This window comes from Daucus carota, chromosome 6, assembly GCF_001625215.2.
Source record: "Daucus carota subsp. sativus chromosome 6, DH1 v3.0, whole genome shotgun sequence".
Lineage (NCBI taxonomy): Eukaryota > Viridiplantae > Streptophyta > Magnoliopsida > Apiales > Apiaceae > Daucus > Daucus carota.
Genome location: NC_030386.2, coordinates 32,350,721 through 32,369,734, shown reverse-complemented (window position 1 = coordinate 32,369,734; position 19,014 = coordinate 32,350,721). Strand labels below are relative to the sequence as shown.

General features: G+C 32.0%; 1 long non-coding RNA gene across 3 annotated transcripts; it reads left to right on the top strand.

The window, feature by feature from the left end:
* Nucleotides 1-365: 365 nt before the first annotated feature.
* Nucleotides 366-15,521, top strand: LOC108225096 (uncharacterized). Of its 3 annotated transcripts, XR_010284811.1 has the most exons (5): nucleotides 367-1,898; nucleotides 3,312-3,384; nucleotides 4,657-12,415; nucleotides 13,829-13,901; nucleotides 15,174-15,521. It is a non-coding gene; the product is annotated as an uncharacterized LOC108225096 (long non-coding RNA). The 3 variants fall into 3 exon arrangements; XR_010284812.1 differs by lacking the exon at nucleotides 13,829-13,901 and having other exon boundaries at nucleotides 366-1,898; XR_010284813.1 differs by lacking the exon at nucleotides 3,312-3,384 and having other exon boundaries at nucleotides 368-1,898.
* Nucleotides 15,522-19,014: the final 3,493 nt, after the last annotated feature.

Here is a 19,014-nt window from a genome sequence, read left to right as displayed (position 1 = left end):
TATATTTTCCCATATTTATTTTCTTCTCACGTTCTTTTTTTGACAAAATTCCTCTTTCGTTTTTTTCTTCTTTTTTCGTTCTCTAATGGAAAAATAGATTTTTTTGTCACCGAACTTATTATGTTTTTAAAAACTTGCCACTCAACAATTTTTTTTTTCTTTTTAGTCACTGATGTTAGGTTCGGAATTTTTTTGCCACTAAATTTAGGTTCGGATTTGATTATTACCATTATATTAATTCTTTGTAGTATTATTAAAATATAGTGATAACCTGTAATATTTTGATGATTTGATATATGTTTATCTTTATATATAGTACTTTTATGAACCAAGATCGTTTATCTTCGGTGATAAAAGTTAAACACGCATTTTACGGTTTTCAAAAATGTACTCTCATAAATTATTTTATTTTTTCTTCCGAATAAAAATTTAGTGTTTGAATTTTTATACGCAAAAAGAAAATCTCATAAATCATCGAAGATTAAGTTTTCCTCTCTATTTATTTATCTTTATCTTGAAAATTATAATAAGATAAAGTTATTAAAAATTATGAGGATAAATTTAAGAGTGATCTTAGGCTGAACTAGGTGATTGAAACTTTAATAGTGAAATATGATGCATCGTATCATTCAATTAGATTTTATTATATCATGGAGAGCATAAATTATTTGAAGTTATTGATTCCATACTGATGATTTGATGAGTTTATAGAATTCTAATTACGATTTTTCATGATTTTAATATTATATCACCTCATTTTATGTTATTATTACTATATACAAAAATATAAACATACATCATATCATCAAAAAATTATATACTATCACTATGTATTAATGATGCTACAAAAAATTATCACAATGCTAATAATCATATCCGAACTTAAGTTAGTGACTAAAAACAAATCCAAACCTAATATCAGTAACTAAAAAGAAAAAAAATTTAGTTGAGTGGCAAGTTTCTAAAAACATAATAAGTTCGGTGACAAAAAAATCTATTTTCCCTTCTCTAATTATACTCCCACGTCTCAATTTATCTCATATTTGACTTTCGATGATCAAAATGATCAAATTTTGGTTGGGAATTAATAATTATCTAACATGATCTTGAAAATCGACTTTTATAGTTTAAATAATCAAATTTTGGCCAGTAATTAATAATTATCTTATATGATCTTAAAAATCGAAAAAATATTTTTTTTTGCAATGCAAGCCTTATAAATTAGTATTTGTTCTAATAATTCTCGGGATGTAGATTTTATTAACATATTTTTTCATAATTTTGTCTAGTTGTTTTACATATGTAAATTTCAATCAAAATTTGGTCAATTTGACCATAAAAAATCAAAAAAAACAAGTAAATTGGTGTAACGACCGCGAAAAACTCAAGTACGTATAGTTATTAGTCGATAAATAATGTCTTTAGTAAATTGCGCGAAACTCTATTCTTTATTAATTATAGCCAAGTACAAGTAGCTATTATATAAATTATTAAACTATTAATATTATTATTAGAAGAGGAGATAGAGCAGCTCGTAAATACCTTATTAACACGCGGTCACGACAATAAGAATTTCGCTTGAGAATTATTTTCTATTATTATTTTTATTACGAGGTATTCACCAAGGAATAGAGTGAGTGTCGATTTTTCTATAAAAAGACTAAGTCTATAAAGTGTAAAAAGGAGTAGGACTAGCAATTAAACAAAAGAGTAGTCCTTGAAAATAAATTATATAAACTTATCCTTATAAAAACCCAATACATTGGTTATTAAATCATTTATCAACAAGATAGAGAGAGAAAGCTAGAAAGAAAGAGGAAAGTAGAAAGAAAGGTGAAGAAGGAAGGGATGCAGAAATCAGTTACAGAGGACATCAAGGGGAAATATTGTTGATTAAGGTAATAAACTTTGCCTTGAAATTACTTATTTTGTTAATTAATTTATTCTTTATTGTAAAAGTTTTGAGATAGGAAATAAGGACCCACTTGGCACGTATATAATCTGATTTATGGGCATATCAGTGTTAATAGTGCAATCCTTATAATAATATGATTGTTTTACTGCTTAATCAACCAATACATGGGTATTATGCTTTTTTCCCCAAATCAAAAGAAATTAGGGTTTATAAGAGGAGATTGGGGCTTTTTGTTTGCATTGTGGTTTTGTGAAATTAATGGTTGAGAAGTGTTGTTGAGGGTGAGAGGGGAGCAGAGTAGTTTGGTCGGGGGTGGAAGGACGCCGGAGAGCCCCGTCGCGGCAGCGACGGCGGCGTTAGGCATCGGAGAGGGGTGGGGAAACGCTCGGGGAAGGTCGGGGAGGATGAATGGGTGATTGTTTGTGAAATAGAGGACTCGTGTGTGTGTTTAGTCGTGAATGGGTTGCACAGTGGAGAGCCCCGTCGGAGAAACCGCCGGAGAGATTCCGGCCGGCGGTGGGTGAGGGAGGAGAAGGTAGAGATGAGGGAGATGAAGGAGGGGCAGTTTGGTAATTTGTTTGAGAATGGGTTCTGATAACCAGTCTGCTGGGCAAGAATTTGTTGTCGGATCGTAAAGTAAATTACATATTTGGATTCTTTGCGAAAAAATAAATGGAATAGACTCTTGAAGCGTTGAAAACGGATTAGGAGTGAAGGAGATATTGACGGTCAAAGTTTCACCATTGGAGTTGACTTCGAGGAGAATGAAGGTGTGGGTGAGTGTGAGGAAGATGACGATGTGGCAGTTTTTGATTGGCTAGAATATTGAATATTAGTATTTAATTAATTTAAGAGATTAAATGATGGAATTAGTAGAAGTGTAAAATATGAAGGTTTAAGTAATTAATATTACAGATTTAATGATGAAGTCAAATTTTGAGTTCGAGAAATATCAAATAAAGTTATATTTTGGGTGATTTAATAGATAATTAATAAAATTGATAGATATTGTTCATAATTGATTAAGGGGGGCAATTTAGGGGGAGTGAGACTTTGGGAAATTGATATAATAAGAATGGAACAAATTAGAGATATTTGTGAGAATTATTGTCGCGAATAAATAAATTATAAGCAGAGATTTATAATACTAGATTTAAAGAAAAGATTGGATTAACAAATGATTCAAGTGGATTTTTTTTAGATTTATAAAAGGAGATAATCATTTATTTAAAATACATTATCCGAGGATTTAAGAGATAACTGATAGAAGATGGATAATAGAAAAGCAATCTAAATATTATAAAAATGGGGAACTATAATTATGAATTTTTAGTAGTTTATTCGAGATTATTATTTAAAATGAAGATTGCTAAATTCGTTATTTCGTGTGGTATAGAATATTTTACTATCTGGAAAGACGAGCTCAATCTGAGACAAGAATAGTTTATATAAATATCAAAGGACGCCAGGCAAGTTCACTTAATTCCTTCTCTTGATGTGCCAAAGTTGTGCTATTAATTTATCAAATGTAATTATGTCCGATAATTGATTCTATGATTGAAACCCGATACTTTAATATATTTGAATATTTCGAGAAGATCGGGGAGAGACGGACACTAGAAGATTTGACATTTGTTCAGATTATTATTAAAACAAACTTTCTTCGTTACCCAAGTCCCCTCATTGTTCAGGGTTGACTCAGTATTTTGGAAAACCAGAAATATTATTGATTTTCAAATGTTTAACGTATCATACTTTTTGAAATGATTATTCTATTCTGAAATCTTTGCTTCGTTACAGAATTCATATTCAATATTTGATTTCAACCTTGCTCGCAATTGAGAAGTCTAGTTCATATCTTTGAGTTATTGTTTCAATACGAGCATAATTCAATTGAATTGTTCTAACCCTGATTATTCGCTAATATTGCTATTTTGGTTGTCGAGATCCCTATCTTGTGATTCGCTCTTTCTTATGAAGTTTGATGAACCTAATGTTCTCTTCAAATAACTGATTATTCGTTCTATACACCTTAAGGTGGATAAATTGCTTGATTATTGATTTCCTCTTATGTTTTCTTATTCTCGTTCAATCTGTTAAACTTCTATTCTTTAATTCGAACCATGATTAATCGATTTTATACAAGGATCGTTAACCATGTTCGGTTCCAAGTTATTGTTCTTGGGATGTTGTGATCGGATTACTTGTTTTCGTAATCCGAGAGGTATTAAATTCTGAATTGTGAGGATGCATTTGTTCGCATTCCTGCGAGAAAGGGGAAGATTTATTCAGTATGAAGTGAGCCAATTTGTACTCGGGGGATGAATTTCATAAACTGGTCAACACGAATGATTTGCATTCGTGGAAGTGGTGGAAAATGTAAATTCTCTATGTGGGGTAAACTTGAGGGTTGAAAATGATAACCCTTATGCTAGCAAAGTGTGGAATTTGTGGGTGGCGCCATTCGACAGTCGCGATCAGGCTGCGAGGGCGACACAGGATGGTACTCGCTCAATGGCAGTGATCGGGCCTTGTGTGAGACCACTGGGATGGAGACCAGTAATTGATATTTTATTCTTTCTTGAAATCTGTATGTGTGTTTGATTGCAGCACTTCCTTCGAATCTGCTTAATTGACCTGTGTAAATCTTTTTGTGATTTATCTTGTGATGATATATGTCATAGTGGACTTGCTGAGCATTCAATTGCTCATACTTGCAATTCTTTATTTCCTTTAAACAGTAAAGACAGAAGAATGCACGATTGAGAGGAACAATCCCGAAGCGCACAATAGCACGAACAAGGACAAGGCGTGAGGCTGTGGCAAGACGAAGGCTAGGAAGACTTGTTCCCGTGACGAGGATAAGTGTATTATCGACTTTGGACTTGTGGGGCAGGGTATGCATTGTAAAATAGGTATGCTGAAGGGGTGTGACGACTTGGATCCGAGGGATGCGGATCTGGGGGCGTTACAGATTTGGTATCAGAGCTGTGTTATATTCTTAGGACACGGGAACCCTAGGAATATAACGAGAGAGTGAGAGACAATAATACAAGAGATAAGATATATGTATATGATAGTTATACATCTACGAGAGCAGGCAACGTTATACATGAAACTCGGAAATCTGTAGTGGGACATGAAACCCCATAGTTATGAATACATATATGTATATACATGTATCTTTAAGATGAAAAACTTATGATGACATTGTTTAATTATGTGTGAAGATGAGAATAGCTAGAGGACGCTCTTCCACACCCTATCTTTATGAATAATATGGGTTGTGGCACCTTAAAGGAAATTATGATTGCTCGTAGCAATTCAAAAGATATGATTATTCTAGTCATTGAGCCTTCACCACCTGAGGTTATAGGTTTGATAACCTACTAGTTACCCAGTATTTATTACCATGTCAGAGGGATAGGCATCAAATTTACCTTATAAATTTTTGTCGAGACTAACCTCTACACTATCATTGAATATCCAAATATCTACCCTCGTCTTCTATTCTTTCATTACTTACATCAGAGGATAGATATGATCAGTGATTGTCGACGGAGATACTTGGATGCTTTTAGCTGACTTTCCAAAAGGCTACTTCATTCACTTTTGATTCCATTGTAATGCTAACTCCTTATTTGTATCAATTCAAGTTCCATGCGTTTAACAACACCACGTCTATGGGCGAGATTTTTCCCTATATTTGGCAACTTTCTGTTCAATATATATATAAATATCAAGCCATGAGCTCGAATGTTACAACCAGAGATTTCTACCCCGAAGACTTCTGTTCCCATCTCATGTTATATTAAGATACCGATCTTTCTAATATAAGGTTCCTTCTTACTTTGACACTCTTTTATCAATTTCTGTTCCAATTTCCGCATCAATCTCAACACCAAATTTTTATTCCAACACCAATCAGTTCTAGTTCTTCTTATGCTCCATACGTTGGGAGCGAGACAATACCACTCTCGGAACACTTTACATTGTATGACGGTATGAGATGTTATCGAACTATTACTTTGAGTTTTCAGTTTTTCATGACGTATTGTTGAGGATACGAGAATTATATATTTGTTCATGAGAGCCCGGTTTCCTGGCTCGGGTAATTATGATAAAGGAATCTATCAAATAGTTATTTATGTATTTATGTATTCGAGAGACTTTGGATATATGTTCAACAGACTTTGTCAACCAGCTTCGGACACATTGGAGCCATTGTTATGAATTGAAAATTGTAAGAATTTTGGTATAAAGTTACAGAGATATCAAAACATCGACGGTTCAGATTTCTTTGGGATAATTTGATATTTTGTAAAGATAACATTTATAATTTACGAGTATTTGGAGTTCTATTTCTGTTCATATATGGTTCATGACTTTTGACACTATACGCTAAAGGGCATGAGAGCCTTGCATTTCCTTATTATTACAATGCAGATTCGTACATAAGATCTTTCGAGCAAATAGGGATGCAACAGACATCTTATTAATCATGATTAAATTAATACCTCGAGATTATTTGGATAATTGTGTCTTCGAATAATGACAAAATGGTACTCGAACTTTGTGTGCATATGATGAAGACCAGTGGAAATGGACAGTTTTTTTTGATGATTTACAATATGTGATACGCGTGATCTTTTGTACTTATGAAACCGCTGTTCAATCCTTGATCGCGATATCTTGTATCAACTTTTTATTAAAAACTTTTCACATACCTATTTCTTTTCAAAACCGCTCTTACTTCTAAAACCACCTACCTTTTGCTAATAAATGTGAAACTTTGGGCATGTTGATATACTTCCTTGAACCATTATTAAACCTTAACTGTCTTTACCATCCAATCTTTATTTCATAAACAAAACTCTTGTTAAACATCTATTAAACAATTTTGCACCATTACCAACAGTTGCTATATTTTGCACTCTTGCATTTAAATAAACCTCTACACCATGTGACAACAATCTATTTTTGTTCCTCTTTTATAGAAACAAGATGAACTCTGAAATTGGTAATAAAAAAAAACCAAGAACAGTAAATTCCACAAGAGAATATCCCAGCCAATCCTGATCTGATATAAATGCTCTTTGATCTCTTACAACAACATGCTCCGAACCTACCAACCCATACCAGCGGAGCATCAATCAACCAATCACCCAAATCATTTGTCATATATATAAAAAAAAAAAAAAAACTTTTAAGTTTATACACTCCCTGAGTCTAAAGAAACCACGGATCCTATTGAGGCTAGTACCTAGTTGAAAGAAATTTAAAAAGGGATCTTGAGATTGTGGGAGTTGAGGATGATAAGTAAAATTCTATCTGCTACATATATGTTAAACAGGGAAGCTAACTATTCGTAGGACGCTAAAAAGGGTCTAGAAGGGACTAGTGTTATGATGTGAGAATGCATTACGAAATTGTTCATGTAGAAACATTTTCCTAAATACTAGGAGAATCACGTAACTTAGACTCTTAGAAATCAAACAAGGAACGTATTTGTGGTTGGTTATGAAGCCAAATTTACATAACCTGTGAGGTTTGTACAACACTATGTTGATAATAATGAAAAGAGATCCTGACGTTTTCGACAAGAATCGAAACCCTGGGTCTTGAGCAGGGTAGCTATTTGAACTTAGCAATTACGGGACTCTTGAGACTACTATCGTAGAAAGCGGGAGTGAACTATATAGCCATGGAAAGAATGACTTGAAGAGGAGGGCACCACCTGATCGTAGTCAAGGAAAGACATGAGACAAGAATATAAAGAAACCTTTTGCTAAAAGGCTATTCAACAATGATAGACCACTGCGAATCAGAAATCGAGAAAGACGCGAAGGGAATCTGAGGTCCAGGCCTCTATAAACTGCAAATCTTTTCCAAAGAAGACCTCTTTTGCGTGAATGCAAGAATTATAGAAAGAAGCATCAAACTCCGTGTTATCAGGATTCCACCATTTGTTTTATCTACAGACAGAAAAGATGGGCCACATGGTCAACGATGGTCGAGCGCGGCGCAAAGAAAACACCATTATGAGATTATCAACACCTCTAGAAAGGAGCAAGCCAACATCGTGCACCTTTAATGTGACAATGAAAGACACTATAGTCAATGACGACACTATTTCATGTACGCTTATAATAAATCCTTAAGATGCTTGTGTGCTGAATGCTTTCGGCGATATCAAATAGTGTATTTTTGTAAATTTTTATGCAAAAATTTGGGAATTGTTTTGATACCTCTAGAAGAACCCACGAATATAAAAATAGAGAATCAGGATGTAAATTCTATGGATCAAGTGTGTCCTCATTGTGAAGTAACGATTCAGAAATAAATTTTCAAAGTAGATTAATTTATTTTAAGTTAGGGAAGTTTGACGTGATATTTGGAATGGAATGGTTAATGAGTTACGACGCTAAGATTAATTATAGACGAAAACGTATAAGAGGTAATAGTTGAAGGAGAGTGATTGTAAGAAGACAAAAGCAAGATAAGAAAATATTGATCATGATACAATTCAAGAAATTGCTTCGGCAATGATGACAGGCCTATTTGGCGCATGTGATAGATACGGAGAAATAGAGTCCTATGATGAAAGAAACCTCAGTGGTAAATGAATATATGAATATGTTTTTTAAGATTCACCGGGATTACCCCCAAATAGGGAAATTGAGTTCACTATAGATCTTGTGCCAGGTACCGCACCTATGTCAAAAGCTCCCTATAAAATGACACGAACATAAATAAAAGAGTTAGTAATACAATTACAAGAATTATCAAGAAAAAAAAAAGAGTCATTAGGCCAAGTGTATACTCGTGGGGAGTTGCAGTGTTGTTTGTTAAGAAAAAAATAATATGAAAGTATGAGGTTATGTATTGAATTCAGGGAATTGAATAAGGTGACAATAAAGAATAAGTACCCTTTACCAAGGATTGATGATTTGTTTGATCAATTGAAGGAAGCAGCTTATTTTTCTAAGATTGATTTAAGATCTGGATATCATCAACTTAAGATTAAACCTGAAGATATGCCTAAGACAGCTTTTAGAACGAGATATGGACATTATGAGTTCTTAGTAATGCCTTTAGGATTGATCAATGCACATGTAGCATTCATGGATCTTATGGATAGAGTATTCAAGAAATATTTGGATAAATTTGTGAGTGTTTTTCTTGACGACATTCTGATTTACTCTAAGACGCGAAAAGTGCATGCAGAGCATCTAGGAACCACATTGAAAATTTTGAGGAAGGAAAGGTTGTGTGTGAAAGTTTTAAAATGTGAGTTTTGGTTGGAGCAATACAATTTCTTGGACATGTAGTTTTAAAGGAGGGTATATCAGTATACCATGTGAATATTGAAGCAGTATCAAATTGAGAAAGGCCTAGGATTCTGACTGAAGTTAGAAGTTTTCTTGGATTGGCTGGCTATTATTGAAGATTTCTACAAGATTTTGCAAAGATTGCAACTCCATTAACATGATTGATCAGAAAGGAAGAAAAGTTCGAATGGACGCCAAATTGCCAGGATATCTTTCGAGAACTTAAGAAAAGACTTACAACGACTCATGTATTGGTGTTACCTGATGAAAGTAGAAACTTCGTGATTATAGTGATGCGTCTCACAGAGGCTTATGATGCGTATTGATGCAGCACGAGAAAGTAATTGCTTACGCCTCTAGCCAACTAAAAGACTATGAGCTCAGGTATCCTACCCATGATTTAGAATTAGCATTGATTGTATTCGCATTAAAGACTTGGAAATATTGTTTTCGTAGGCGATAAGTGTGAGATATAACTTATCATAAGAGTTTGAAGTATCCGTTTACAAAAAAAAAAAAAAAAAATAAAATAAAATTGAATATGATGCAGTGAAGATGGTTAGAATTGATCAAATATTACGATGTACAATTAGTTATCGTCCTGGCAAAGGAAATATAGTGACTCATGCGCTAAGTCGAAAAGAAAGATTAAATATGCTAACCTTGCCTTTCGAATTGTGGAAGGAAACAGAAAGTCTAGAGTTGGAAATAAAAGATTTGAGTTTAGAAAGGGAAAGACTTTACGATATGTTGTTACAACCTAAATTACTAAGAAAAGATAAAGAGATATCAAAAGAAAGTGATAGAGAAGCAAATGAAAGAATTGACATAAGAAAAGATACTTATGTCTAGAGGACGAGAAAGGGATTCAGAGATCTGCTAATAGAATTTGGATTCCTAGAGTATTGGAGTTGAAAGGGGAGATTCTGAGTGAAGCATATGATTTAAAATATTATGTACCCCGGGAAGTATGAAAATGTATCAAGATCTTAAGAAACACAAGTGGTGACCAAACATGAATAGAGAGATTGCAGATTGAGTAAGAGTTTGACTTGTCAAAGGATGAAAAAGAGCACCAAAGATCAAGCGGATTACTATACTCTTTAGAGATTTTGGATTGAAAGTACGAATGTAATATAATGGATTTTATTGTAAGATTACCACAAACTCGAACAAACCATGACGCTATTGGGTTATCATATATATATATATATATATATATATATATACTCATCAAATCGGCTCATTTCTTGCCCATTTGTAAAATGTATACAATTGAGAAATTAGTGAGTATGTACCAGAAAGAGATTGTGAATGGAGTCTCAGTGCCAATATTATCAGATATAGATGTAAGATTCACTTCGAGATTTTATTGAACTTTTCAAGAATTATCTGAAGATTAAATTGAATCTAAGTACTGCTTATTTTGCACAAACTGAGAAATATAGTGAAAGAACTATTAGAACAATTGAAAGGATGTTAAAATTTTGTGTGTTAGATGTAAAAGGAAAGTTAGAATTGTTTGTCAGTTACCTTTATCATCACATTTTGAATTACAAGCCAATAAATGTTTATCTTTATATATAGTACTTTTATGAACCAAGATCGTTTATCTTCGGTGATAAAAGTTAAACACGCATTTTACGGTTTTCAAAAATGTACTCTCATAAATTATTTTATTTTTTCTTCCGAATAAAAATTTAGTGTTTGAATTTTTATACGCAAAAAGAAAATCTCATAAATCATCGAAGATTAAGTTTTCCTCTCTATTTATTTATCTTTATCTTGAAAATTATAATAAGATAAAGTTATTAAAAATTATGAGGATAAATTTAAGAGTGATCTTAGGCTGAACTAGGTGATTGAAACTTTAATAGTGAAATATGATGCATCGTATCATTCAATTAGATTTTATTATATCATGGAGAGCATAAATTATTTGAAGTTATTGATTCCATACTGATGATTTGATGAGTTTATAGAATTCTAATTACGATTTTTCATGATTTTAATATTATATCACCTCATTTTATGTTATTATTACTATATACAAAAATATAAACATACATCATATCATCAAAAAATTATATACTATCACTATGTATTAATGATGCTACAAAAAATTATCACAATGCTAATAATCATATCCGAACTTAAGTTAGTGACTAAAAACAAATCCAAACCTAATATCAGTAACTAAAAAGAAAAAAAAATTAGTTGAGTGGCAAGTTTCTAAAAACATAATAAGTTCGGTGACAAAAAAATCTATTTTCCCTTCTCTAATTATACTCCCACGTCTCAATTTATCTCATATTTGACTTTCGATGATCAAAATGATCAAATTTTGGTTGGGAATTAATAATTATCTAACATGATCTTGAAAATCGACTTTTATAGTTTAAATAATCAAATTTTGGCCAGTAATTAATAATTATCTTATATGATCTTAAAAATCGAAAAAATATTTTTTTTTGCAATGCAAGCCTTATAAATTAGTATTTGTTCTAATAATTCTCGGGATGTAGATTTTATTAACATATTTTTTCATAATTTTGTCTAGTTGTTTTACATATGTAAATTTCAATCAAAATTTGGTCAATTTGACCATAAAAAATCAAAAAAAACAAGTAAATTGGTGTAACGACCGCGAAAAACTCAAGTACGTATAGTTATTAGTCGATAAATAATGTCTTTAGTAAATTGCGCGAAACTCTATTCTTTATTAATTATAGCCAAGTACAAGTAGCTATTATATAAATTATTAAACTATTAATATTATTATTAGAAGAGGAGATAGAGCAGCTCGTAAATACCTTATTAACACGCGGTCACGACAATAAGAATTTCGCTTGAGAATTATTTTCTATTATTATTTTTATTACGAGGTATTCACCAAGGAATAGAGTGAGTGTCGATTTTTCTATAAAAAGACTAAGTCTATAAAGTGTAAAAAGGAGTAGGACTAGCAATTAAACAAAAGAGTAGTCCTTGAAAATAAATTATATAAACTTATCCTTATAAAAACCCAATACATTGGTTATTAAATCATTTATCAACAAGATAGAGAGAGAAAGCTAGAAAGAAAGAGGAAAGTAGAAAGAAAGGTGAAGAAGGAAGGGATGCAGAAATCAGTTACAGAGGACATCAAGGGGAAATATTGTTGATTAAGGTAATAAACTTTGCCTTGAAATTACTTATTTTGTTAATTAATTTATTCTTTATTGTAAAAGTTTTGAGATAGGAAATAAGGACCCACTTGGCACGTATATAATCTGATTTATGGGCATATCAGTGTTAATAGTGCAATCCTTATAATAATATGATTGTTTTACTGCTTAATCAACCAATACATGGGTATTATGCTTTTTTCCCCAAATCAAAAGAAATTAGGGTTTATAAGAGGAGATTGGGGCTTTTTGTTTGCATTGTGGTTTTGTGAAATTAATGGTTGAGAAGTGTTGTTGAGGGTGAGAGGGGAGCAGAGTAGTTTGGTCGGGGGTGGAAGGACGCCGGAGAGCCCCGTCGCGGCAGCGACGGCGGCGTTAGGCATCGGAGAGGGGTGGGGAAACGCTCGGGGAAGGTCGGGGAGGATGAATGGGTGATTGTTTGTGAAATAGAGGACTCGTGTGTGTGTTTAGTCGTGAATGGGTTGCACAGTGGAGAGCCCCGTCGGAGAAACCGCCGGAGAGATTCCGGCCGGCGGTGGGTGAGGGAGGAGAAGGTAGAGATGAGGGAGATGAAGGAGGGGCAGTTTGGTAATTTGTTTGAGAATGGGTTCTGATAACCAGTCTGCTGGGCAAGAATTTGTTGTCGGATCGTAAAGTAAATTACATATTTGGATTCTTTGCGAAAAAATAAATGGAATAGACTCTTGAAGCGTTGAAAACGGATTAGGAGTGAAGGAGATATTGACGGTCAAAGTTTCACCATTGGAGTTGACTTCGAGGAGAATGAAGGTGTGGGTGAGTGTGAGGAAGATGACGATGTGGCAGTTTTTGATTGGCTAGAATATTGAATATTAGTATTTAATTAATTTAAGAGATTAAATGATGGAATTAGTAGAAGTGTAAAATATGAAGGTTTAAGTAATTAATATTACAGATTTAATGATGAAGTCAAATTTTGAGTTCGAGAAATATCAAATAAAGTTATATTTTGGGTGATTTAATAGATAATTAATAAAATTGATAGATATTGTTCATAATTGATTAAGGGGGGCAATTTAGGGGGAGTGAGACTTTGGGAAATTGATATAATAAGAATGGAACAAATTAGAGATATTTGTGAGAATTATTGTCGCGAATAAATAAATTATAAGCAGAGATTTATAATACTAGATTTAAAGAAAAGATTGGATTAACAAATGATTCAAGTGGATTTTTTTTAGATTTATAAAAGGAGATAATCATTTATTTAAAATACATTATCCGAGGATTTAAGAGATAACTGATAGAAGATGGATAATAGAAAAGCAATCTAAATATTATAAAAATGGGGAACTATAATTATGAATTTTTAGTAGTTTATTCGAGATTATTATTTAAAATGAAGATTGCTAAATTCGTTATTTCGTGTGGTATAGAATATTTTACTATCTGGAAAGACGAGCTCAATCTGAGACAAGAATAGTTTATATAAATATCAAAGGACGCCAGGCAAGTTCACTTAATTCCTTCTCTTGATGTGCCAAAGTTGTGCTATTAATTTATCAAATGTAATTATGTCCGATAATTGATTCTATGATTGAAACCCGATACTTTAATATATTTGAATATTTCGAGAAGATCGGGGAGAGACGGACACTAGAAGATTTGACATTTGTTCAGATTATTATTAAAACAAACTTTCTTCGTTACCCAAGTCCCCTCATTGTTCAGGGTTGACTCAGTATTTTGGAAAACCAGAAATATTATTGATTTTCAAATGTTTAACGTATCATACTTTTTGAAATGATTATTCTATTCTGAAATCTTTGCTTCGTTACAGAATTCATATTCAATATTTGATTTCAACCTTGCTCGCAATTGAGAAGTCTAGTTCATATCTTTGAGTTATTGTTTCAATACGAGCATAATTCAATTGAATTGTTCTAACCCTGATTATTCGCTAATATTGCTATTTTGGTTGTCGAGATCCCTATCTTGTGATTCGCTCTTTCTTATGAAGTTTGATGAACCTAATGTTCTCTTCAAATAACTGATTATTCGTTCTATACACCTTAAGGTGGATAAATTGCTTGATTATTGATTTCCTCTTATGTTTTCTTATTCTCGTTCAATCTGTTAAACTTCTATTCTTTAATTCGAACCATGATTAATCGATTTTATACAAGGATCGTTAACCATGTTCGGTTCCAAGTTATTGTTCTTGGGATGTTGTGATCGGATTACTTGTTTTCGTAATCCGAGAGGTATTAAATTCTGAATTGTGAGGATGCATTTGTTCGCATTCCTGCGAGAAAGGGGAAGATTTATTCAGTATGAAGTGAGCCAATTTGTACTCGGGGGATGAATTTCATAAACTGGTCAACACGAATGATTTGCATTCGTGGAAGTGGTGGAAAATGTAAATTCTCTATGTGGGGTAAACTTGAGGGTTGAAAATGATAACCCTTATGCTAGCAAAGTGTGGAATTTGTGGGTGGCGCCATTCGACAGTCGCGATCAGGCTGCGAGGGCGACACAGGATGGTACTCGCTCAATGGCAGTGATCGGGCCTTGTGTGAGACCACTGGGATGGAGACCAGTAATTGATATTTTATTCTTTCTTGAAATCTGTATGTGTGTTTGATTGCAGCACTTCCTTCGAATCTGCTTAATTGACCTGTGTAAATCTTTTTGTGATTTATCTTGTGATGATATATGTCATAGTGGACTTGCTGAGCATTCAATTGCTCATACTTGCAATTCTTTATTTCCTTTAAACAGTAAAGACAGAAGAATGCACGATTGAGAGGAACAATCCCGAAGCGCACAATAGCACGAACAAGGACAAGGCGTGAGGCTGTGGCAAGACGAAGGCTAGGAAGACTTGTTCCCGTGACGAGGATAAGTGTATTATCGACTTTGGACTTGTGGGGCAGGGTATGCATTGTAAAATAGGTATGCTGAAGGGGTGTGACGACTTGGATCCGAGGGATGCGGATCTGGGGGCGTTACAATTGGGACCGACGAAGTATTAATAAAAATTATTTTATCCGTGCTATTCATTTTCAGAGAGATTAAAAGATACGTGTGTTTTGAAAAATGTAGAAAATAATTTTATGATTTATTTTTAATATTATTTATATAAATTAAAATAATACTCCCTCCGTCCCACCAGGTTCTTTACGTTACTTTTGGGCACGCATTTTAAGACTCTTATAAAGTATAGTTCCATATTATATTTTTTTTTAAAAAAAATCCTGAAAAAAAGTTAGATGTTTAAACTTAAATTCAAAAAAAAAAAATTAAAAAAACATTATCGAACTATACTTTATAAGAGCCTCAAAATGCGTGCAAACAGTGAACGTAAACAATCTGTTGGGACGGAGGGAGTAACTTTTTTGTGAAAAGAATAATATTTAAAATAATTTATGACATTATGTCTTGTAGGAATCCTAGAATGCGTATAAAATTTTATGTTCTTCGTACTAAATTAGTGGGCCGATCAATATACAATTGACTATGGTAACGATAATTTCTCGCTTAAAACAAAGAAGTGGAGTAGAAGTGAGAAGTAAATAAGTTAATAAAGTATTTGGAAGATAAGCAGAAGCTGTGAGAAAGAAAGTAAGATCCTCATATTGTTAAAAGTGCTTCTATTTCTTTACATAAACAGGTAAAAAAAGCAGAAGTCAAAAGTAGAAGCTACTTCTCGTTAACAAAACAGGCCCTACGATTTCCGGGCCAAAGCAGCAGGACCCAAGTTTTGAACTAAGATATAAATCCGGATCTTTTCAAAGTATACTCCCATACCCACAAAACAAGTTGCTAAGCAAGTGGTTTAGGAAGATAAGCAGTAGCTGGGTTTGATTATTCATATAAACCGCCAAATGGGTCCTCTGTGGTTGAGTCATACCGCCTCATAGGTGTAATTTAAAATCTTTATAAATTAAGATTAATACTGTGGATATAAAATTATTATTATTTTGACGGAGGTCACTAGTTTATAAATATTTTATTATTTATTGATGAATTAAATTTTAAAATAACAATTTATGTATGATACAATTATTGTTTTAAAATTTATTAGGTAGACTAATAACATAATATATAAATATATATAGGAAAATGCTCAAATACAAATCACGGTAAACCTAAAAACCTATAAATCTAAAAACTAAATTTAAAATAATCAAATATCTCCTTTTACCTTTTAAAACTTACAATATGCAGCCCTTAATTTTGTCTTCAATTTCTAAAATTCATAGTTTCCACCCAAATGCCATGTTAGCAATAAGGACTCCATCCGGATGCAACGTCAGCTGCAACGTCATCATAAGGGGTCCACCCAGACCGCCACGTCAGTTGTCACATCGGCATTGTGGTCCACCCAGACTGCCATGTCAACATTGCCAAAGCACAGTCATTGTAATAAGATATGAACTTATTTTTAGTGCACTGGTCAGGCAACTCATAAAAAAGTATTAACAAGATAGGTAACAAAATATAAAAAATGCCTGAAACATAAGAATTTGCAATTTTGAGAGTCGACCTCCAAAATTAGGGTTGTAGACTTTCAGCCGCTACTTCTCCAATCTTTAACCTTCATACTTTTTAGTAATTCATCATCTTCTATCCTAATTATCAGTTTTATTAATAAAATCAAGATCTAAATTTTTTTTTTGGTGAGTACCTCTTCTTGTCAAAGTTGTGCTCATCTTTTTGGGATGTTTATGTTTGTTTTGTTAGATGTTTAAGAAACATTTCTAAAAAAGACTTGCATGGTATTTGGGTGATCCATAAAGCTTGCATATTGCAAGAGCTCGCCTTTCACGGCATAACATTGTTCATTTCTTCGGGTTATTTGTTGATCCAATATCAGTTCATGTAATTGATAATTCTGAACTTTTGGCTACATACGTTACTGCTTATGTGCAAATCAATTGTGATACTACTATATTCACAAATGATGTAGGTTGGATTACTTGAGATTTGATTATAATACTTTTTGGGTTAATGAATTTAAATATTTTATGTGTTAAGCGATCTGAAAACAATGCGACTATATGTTTATCCCGCTTTTTGTTTCTTAATCAGGTTGTAATTGACAGTTCGAATCGTTTGATTTATTGTCCACATATTTAAATTTTGTATCCACAAAATTAATTTTTTTTTAAAAATTATTATTCTGAATTAAAATATTAGAATAATATTATAATTAAAATAATAATAATAATAATAATAATAATAATAATAATAATAATAATAATAATAATAATAATAATAATAATAATAACAACTTTAACGATATATAAGATATTTAGAAATATGTGTAAAAAAAAGACGACTTACACTTCAAAATAAAGTGAGTAATATTATAACGTTAGAATTGGAAAATTTATAATTAATTCATCAAATTTCAAACATACATAACCTACAAATATAAGTCAAAATAAAGTGAATAATATTATAACGTTAGAATTGGAAAATTTATAATTAATTCATCAAATTTCAAACATACATAACCTACAAATATAAGTCAAAATAAAGTGAGTAATATTATAACGTTAGAATTGGAAAATTTATAATTAATTCATCAAATTTCATACATACATAACCTACAAATAACTAGTGATATTGATGAAACCCATAAAAATCATAACGACGAAACTAATAAGTTGTGATATTTCAATATAAGCATATGTTTTTTTAAATATATTTTAATCCGGAAATTATTAATTTCTCTTAAGTTTTGACCTCACCGAATTAATTTAATATATATATATATATATATATATATATATATATATATATATATATATATATATATAAAGAAGATGACATGCTCCCATCATGATTTCATGCTTCATGCCTCCTTATTGTCAGCCATTGATACGTCTTACTTTCTTATAACGTAAAGCTTTAGAAACTTTGTTAAGCGTATTATTGTATTGTAAGTCATGACTAACTAAATATACATTAGAAATAATAAAAAATAGTTAGTCAGCTAGGAAGAAACAACATTCCTTCGTGTTGTAGAGTCATCAACCACGCTAATTGTGTTCCATTCCATTATATTTCCTAGCTTATAGCCTGTGCAAGGCACGGGGGCTTTTTAATTATTTATAAACTTTTTAAATATATTTTAAATGGTGTGTAAAAATTTAATTTACAAATAATAAATTAAAATTTTCAATAAAATAAAATTTGAAATTATAATTTATTTGTAAGTTAAAATTGTTGTAAATACACCATCACAGTCATTAATGGCTTCAAATAAACTATTGTAATCAAGTCATTCCTTTTCGGTTTCAAAAAAAAAGTCATCCCATTTCTCGTATGTATCATGACAAAGTATTAAATTCTTTCTATCAAATTTTAATATATCTTGAGTAGAATATATGACGCCAGCTTCTCTTGGATTATATTTATAAATATATTTTATATTCGAATTATGTGATTTAAATATTTTTCTAAAAATTTATATGATAATTTGGTTTCATAAACATGCGATAGAAGGTAAAATCTGTTTTGGATTAAGAAAAAGTTTTTGTATTCGCTCCTCACATTAATCCGGCTTATTAATTTTAAAGTATATTATATAAAAATTGTGACGGTGCGATTT